Source organism: Oryctolagus cuniculus, chromosome 8, assembly GCF_964237555.1.
Source record: "Oryctolagus cuniculus chromosome 8, mOryCun1.1, whole genome shotgun sequence".
Lineage (NCBI taxonomy): Eukaryota > Metazoa > Chordata > Mammalia > Lagomorpha > Leporidae > Oryctolagus > Oryctolagus cuniculus.
In genome coordinates, this window is record NC_091439.1 from 112,938,460 (window position 1) to 112,944,705 (window position 6,246).

General features: G+C 42.7%; 1 non-coding gene across 1 annotated transcript; it reads left to right on the forward strand.

Annotated features, from left to right (window-relative positions):
* The first annotated feature begins 5,665 nt into the window (after window positions 1–5,665).
* LOC127487377 (small nucleolar RNA SNORA32) lies at window positions 5,666–5,778 on the forward strand. The gene has a single exon (XR_007914203.1). It is a non-coding gene; the product is annotated as a small nucleolar RNA SNORA32 (small nucleolar RNA).
* Window positions 5,779–6,246: the final 468 nt, after the last annotated feature.

The following is a 6,246-nucleotide window of genomic DNA, read 5'->3' on the forward strand; positions in this document are numbered from 1 at the left end:
ATGACTTGTCCAAGATGCTACAGGGCTATTCTACCCCAGCCCTCCCACTTCTTTATCTGGGGTTTCCCACCAGACCACCAGCTCCAGCTCGGGCTGTCCCAAGAGCTGGTGAAAGCAGCAGCTGCAGAATCCCGACATTGTTGGCTGCTCTCACTTGGGAAATCAGTGACAAAATACTCATTGAGATGAGGTACCTCCAGCAGGACGTGGTCCAGGGGAGCTTCTCATGGGCTGAGAGTTGCACACACTTCCTTGAGGATCTAGCAACTCTTTTTTTCCTGCACACCCAGAACAACTGGGTGAACAAATCGTCCCTTGAGATTCTGAATCCAGCTGCCTTTGTTTTTCAGCAGTGCTAACCCAGAAACAACTGACAGGATGTCAGCAAAGGCATCCAGGTTCCTTTCTATGCAAATCAAAAGCAGATCTCAGCAAAGCAAGGACCTTGGACACTCCTACAAATGCCGGGATTCTAAGAGACTCGGGCCCAGCTCAAGAGTGAAGAGGAACTGTGAGGACGCCCAGGCAGCACCACCCACCCTGGCCAAGTCGAGGGACCACATCCCCGAGCCAGGACAGGTGAGCCACCATCTGCCTTTATCCACCTCCTGGGATTCGTGTTGTGACTTTGAACGAATCCCTTCGCTCCCTGCCTTAGTTTCCATATCAGTAAAACAGCTGATCATGTTGAGCCTGATTGTTTTAGCTTCTCCCCCCGTCCTTTTTTTTTTTAACACCACAGACATAAAATCTTACTCAGTTAACCTGCCACACAGGATGAATGTATGTGGAACTGCTCGGGATGAGGTGGGGGTAGGGTCACACTTGTGGGAGGGGCTTATTGGAACACCTGAGTCCCCATGGACAGCAGAGATGCTGATTAGCTCAGCTATCAGGAGACCTCGGTTCTAATCTGCAGTAAGTGGTAGTTCTGGACATCACTGTGAAAAGGAGATGTGCATGCTGGGCACACGGCTTCCTCTGCCAACACTGTTCTCAGCACCTCTGTCCCAGCACAGCTTACAGCTTCCTACAGGGGACAGATTGGTCATGACTGTAAATGCCGCCCTTTTCCAAGCAGGTTTGTGTTCCAGTGAGAGACACTGTCCAACACTCCATTGTGTAAAGAAATTAGAGGCGTTGTAGCACGTGCTGGAAGGGTTGCTGGGGAGGAAGTGGAAGCTTGCAGCGCCCATCCAGCATCTCTCAGGCATCTCTACTAGGTATAGAAAGAGAAGGTATGTGCGGGAAAGAGGACACCACCAGGCGGAACGTTTCCTGAACTGTGGATTTACATGGACCTGTTGCTTTGTCAAAGTGCACGCAGAGTCTCCAACTAGGTAAATAAAAATATTCCTCTGGGAGCTGCCATTGTGGTGCATCAGGTTAAGCTTCTGTTGTGACATCAACATCATGTATCAGAGTGCAGGTTCCAATCCTGGCACCTCTGCTTCCAATCCAGCTTCCTGCTAATCCACCTTGGAAGGCAGAAAATGACCCAAGTGCTTGAGTCCCTGCCAACCGTGTAAGAGATCAGATGGAGTTCCTGGCTCTTGGCTTTGGCATAGCCAGGCCCTGGCTGTTAGAACCATTTGGGGAGTAAACCAGCAGATCAGCAGTTAAATGATCTCTCTCTCTCTCTCTCTCTCTCTCTCTCGCTCCTCCCCATTGTGTCACTCTTTCAAATAAGTAAATCTAAAATAAAACTCTTATGCAATTTGTTTAATGCATTAATCAGAATGAATTATAACACCAGTATTTTATACATGTGTATGTGTGTATATATATATATTCTGCTTTCATATTTCAAAAAGGATTTGAAGTAGAAATTTTCTCAAAATAAAATTTGCTTCTCAAGAAAAGCATTGGTGGCACTAGAAGCACAGAAACAAAGAAGCACAGAGTGGATCTGACACAGCTTCATCACAGATAAGACACCCAACAACCCACACCACAGGCTTATGTATCTCAAATACAACACCAAAAGAGCCCACGAAAGCTGGGTTTCGTCTCTGGCTTGCTAGCACACATCCTCAGTAACTGCACCCTTAGGCCGAGGGCTTATCCATAGGTGCATCATTTCTTTTTTTTTTTAAGATTTATTTATTTATTTGGAAGTCAGAGTTACAGAGAAGGAGAGAGAGAGAGAGAGAGAGAGAGAGACCTTCCATCCGCCTGTTCACTCCCCAGATGGCCGCTATGGAGCCGGGAGCTTCATCCGGATCTCCCATGTGGGTGGCAGGAACCCAAGCACTTGGACCATCTTCTGCTGCTTTTCCTCTGGAGGCAGAAGGAACAGGAAGAGTCCAGGGCAATTCAGGGCAAGGGTGGACCTTGGCCCTCCCAAGGACAGTGTGACATAGTCAGATCTAAAGCAGTGACAGTGACACGCCCAAGGGTAAGACACAGAGGGAGCAGTAAGATACTAGAGGTGCAGGGGCTCTGAGAAGCTCCACTGCCAGGCTGCACCCATTAGAAACCTGGAACACTGAGAAAGACGTGACTTCAGAACTACAATCCAAAGACAGGATCGGACCAGTGGGCTTCAGCCAAGTGTTCACTTGCTCAGGCAAAGGAGCCCCAAACCTTAGACTTGTACTGTGTCTACCTGTGAAGAGTGTTAGTCTTCAAAATGTATAAAAATGGTTTGCATAGTCTAAAGGGCGGGCAGAAAATGGACAGTGGTAAGGACACTTGATAGAAAGTCCTAGGAGAAAGTTCAAAATCAGGTTCAAGGTGAAGAATGGTTCTCAAGACCCTTGACACTGGGTGACAAAGTGCAGTGATCTCTGATACGGGAGCCACAAAGTAGAGCCCTAGAACTGCCCCCAGCTCACTGCCGAGAGGGAGTCCAGGCTGCAGCACAGGAAGAGTCACCCAAATCATGGAGGCGGAACTGACAATGCGGGAGGCCACAGCGTCCAGAGAACACACAGTGCTGGCAGAGAGAGAGCTACACAGCGAAAGAACCCAGAGATCTGTGGTCTGAACAGCACCTGTGTGTGAGCGAGCAATCCGAGAAGGGAAAGACTCCCAGAAAGAGTTATAATGCAAAAATATCCAACACTCACCAAAGTAAAATTCACTATGCCTGGCTTCTGTTCTAAACTTGGCATACAAAGAAGGAGCGAAATATGGCCTATAATAAAGAGAAAAATCAATCAATGAAAATTGTCCTAGAATAGACACAGAGTTTACATTTAGCATTCAAGGACATTGAAAGTTATTTTAATTATATCACAATTTTTTAAAGTCAGATATTAACAAAGATTATTTTGAAGGATAAAAATATAACTCCTGGAGTGAAAATTACATCTGAAATGAAAATTGCTTTAGATGAGATTAGAGGCAGGTTGGACATTGGTGAAAGAAACATTTCTAAACTTGAAGGCACAGCAATTGAAATTTTCCAAAACAAAACATAGACAATAGAGTTCTCAAAGGAAATTGAAAAGATGTTAGAACACAGGAAAGTTTAATGAAATACAATCTGAAATTTTTTCAAGTTTTATGAAAATCATAAGTCTTTTTTTTTTGAAAGTTTCATATACTTTATTTTTTTTAACTTTTATTTAATGAATATAAATTTCCAAAGTATGGCTTATGGATTACAATGGCTTCCCCCCCATAACGTCCCTCCCACCCGCAACCCTCCCCTTTCCCACTCCCTCTCCCCTTCCATTCACATGAGGCTTCATTTTCGATTCTCTTTATATACAGAAGATCAGTTTAGCATACATTAAGTAAAGATTTCAACAGTTTGCTCCCACACAGAAACACAAAGTGAAAAATAATAGATGAAAATCATAAGTCTTAATAGACCCCAAACACAAGAAACATAATGAAAATTATACCAGGACACATAATAATCATGTTGTTCAAAGCTGATGATAATGAGAGGGAAAAAAGACAAATCATGTAGAAAGAAATGAAGGTAAGCTTGTCAGGAGATTTCCCAATGCAAAACAGCACAAGTGAGAAGAAAGTGGAGCAACATCTTTGCAATACTGGCAGGGTTTTTGTTTTGTTTTGGTTTGGTTTGGTTTGGTTGTTTTTGTTTTTTTGTTTTTTTGTTTTTTTTGAGCCTACCAATCTAGAATTCTAGAACCAGCAAAAATGGAGGTTAAATAAAAATTTGTTTCAGGTATAGAAAAGTTAAAAGCAGCAGCAGCAAGCTCACACCATGAAACACAAAATGTTGGAAAAAATCCATCAGGCAGAAAGCAATGGCACCTGATCTGTAACAACCCTGGAAGAAAACCAAAAGTTCAGAAATACACAGGAGATTTTGGTTAAGGGAAGAAGCAACACTTTAAAACAGTGATTCCATAATGGATTATGCAGAAAATACAGAAAAAATTGATGCCTATTTCCAAAGTAATAACAAAGTTAAATCCATTTTTCATTCTTTACAAAAATGAGGGGAAAAATAACTTCTAATGAATGAAAAATTTTTGTAACAAATTAAGCTTTAGTTTTAGGGAGAAAATGGGTGTTGTGATGCAGGGGGTTAGGCTACTACTTGGGATGCCCACTTGCTGTAGTAGAGAGCCAGTTCAAATCTGCCACTGACAGACATCTGTCATCATGTCTGTGTCTCATGTTCATATTCACTCTCTCCAGTGAGAATCCCAGAACAGTGAGCTCTCAGACCACACTGCAGGAAACTTGGTGATGACCGAGATGGCGTTTTAGTGGATAATCTAAGATTTGAGCTTCAGACGCTCTGGCTCCAAGAACCTTGCTGTCTCCTTGACCCAAGAGTTTCTCAACCTCAACACAATTGACATTTTGAGCTGGGTAATTCTTATCTGTGGGAATCGGGCCTGAGTGGTGTTTAGCAGCACCCTGAACCTCCACCCATGAGACACCAAGAGCCTCTCCTTCCAAGCTCGAGCAGCAAGAACTGTCTCCAGAAACCATCAGAATTCCTGAGTGGCAGAATCACGCTGGCTGTAAGCCAATGCTTTAGACCAGGTGCTTCACCCAGAGGCCCTAATTCCATCCCAGGTCCTCAACCAGAAATCCAGTTAAAAGATAACTGAACATTTTGAAATAATGTGTTTATTGGCAGTCTATCTCTTCCGTCCCAAAGTAAGGTCCTGGAGGCCAGAAACTACCCTTCTAATTCCCCCAGGTAAAACCACCTCTGCAACAGTGCCCACCATATCGTAGGTGCCCCCAGAAAGTGTGTCATTTTTACATAAATGAAAAGCATAGTTCAGCATTGATAACACAGAGAAAAATGGTACCTGTGATTGTAAATTAGCACAACCTTTTGGAAGGACAAACTGGAGTATTTTGTAAAACTTTAAATGTGAAGTCCCTTTAACCTTTCAGTTAGCAACACAGCCTAAGAATTTGTGCTGTGTAGTAAATATCTCCTTGGGAAAAGCCTCCGTGACTGTCCAAGCTAAGCTACTCATTGTCAGCGTGCTCTGTGCTTTTCCTTCGTGATGTTATCACCGCCATATCCAAATAGCTTTACAGCCGAATGTCCTGTAGCACGTTTGTCAGATTCCTAACATACTTGTTAGGTGAGTAAATGCAACAAAAATACAGTTATAGAGCTGTGATTATTGTATTGCCACTGTTACCATGGCTGAAAAAATGAAAGCAGTCTACTGCTCATTAGTAAGGATATGTTTTACAAATGTTCTGCCTATGGTCATTACCAAGGCCTTTAGAACGCAATTTCTCACTTGCTGTGGACATGACCATAAAAGAAATTTCCCACCCTTTGCTACCTGGCTAGCAATCAGCCTATTGGGGACATTTAAAAATATATATATATATACTTATAATTGATATTTTCCCTTGAACAAATATATATTTTGCCCATTTTAAATCACGTTGTTTGTTTTTTTCTGTTGTTGAATTGTAGGCATATATGTGTGAATGCACTGCTGGGCCCTCTATTTGGTTCTGGTGCTCTATACATCCGTCTTTATGTCGGTACCGCACTGTGCTGATTATCATCCCTCCGTGACTTCAGAATCAGGAGGGATGAGTCCTCTGAGTTTGTTCTTTTTCAAGTTTACTTTGGCTATTCAGGGTCACTTGAGATCAGATATAAATTTAGGATAGATTTTCTAGTTCTGTTAAAAAATATTGGGATTTCTTTTTCTTTTTTATATTTTTATTTTATTTAAGTTATACAAGTTTCATATATTTAATATACACAGATTTAGGAACATAGTGGCACCCTCTGACCCCTCCTCCCCCTCCTTCTCGGATTCCCACTCT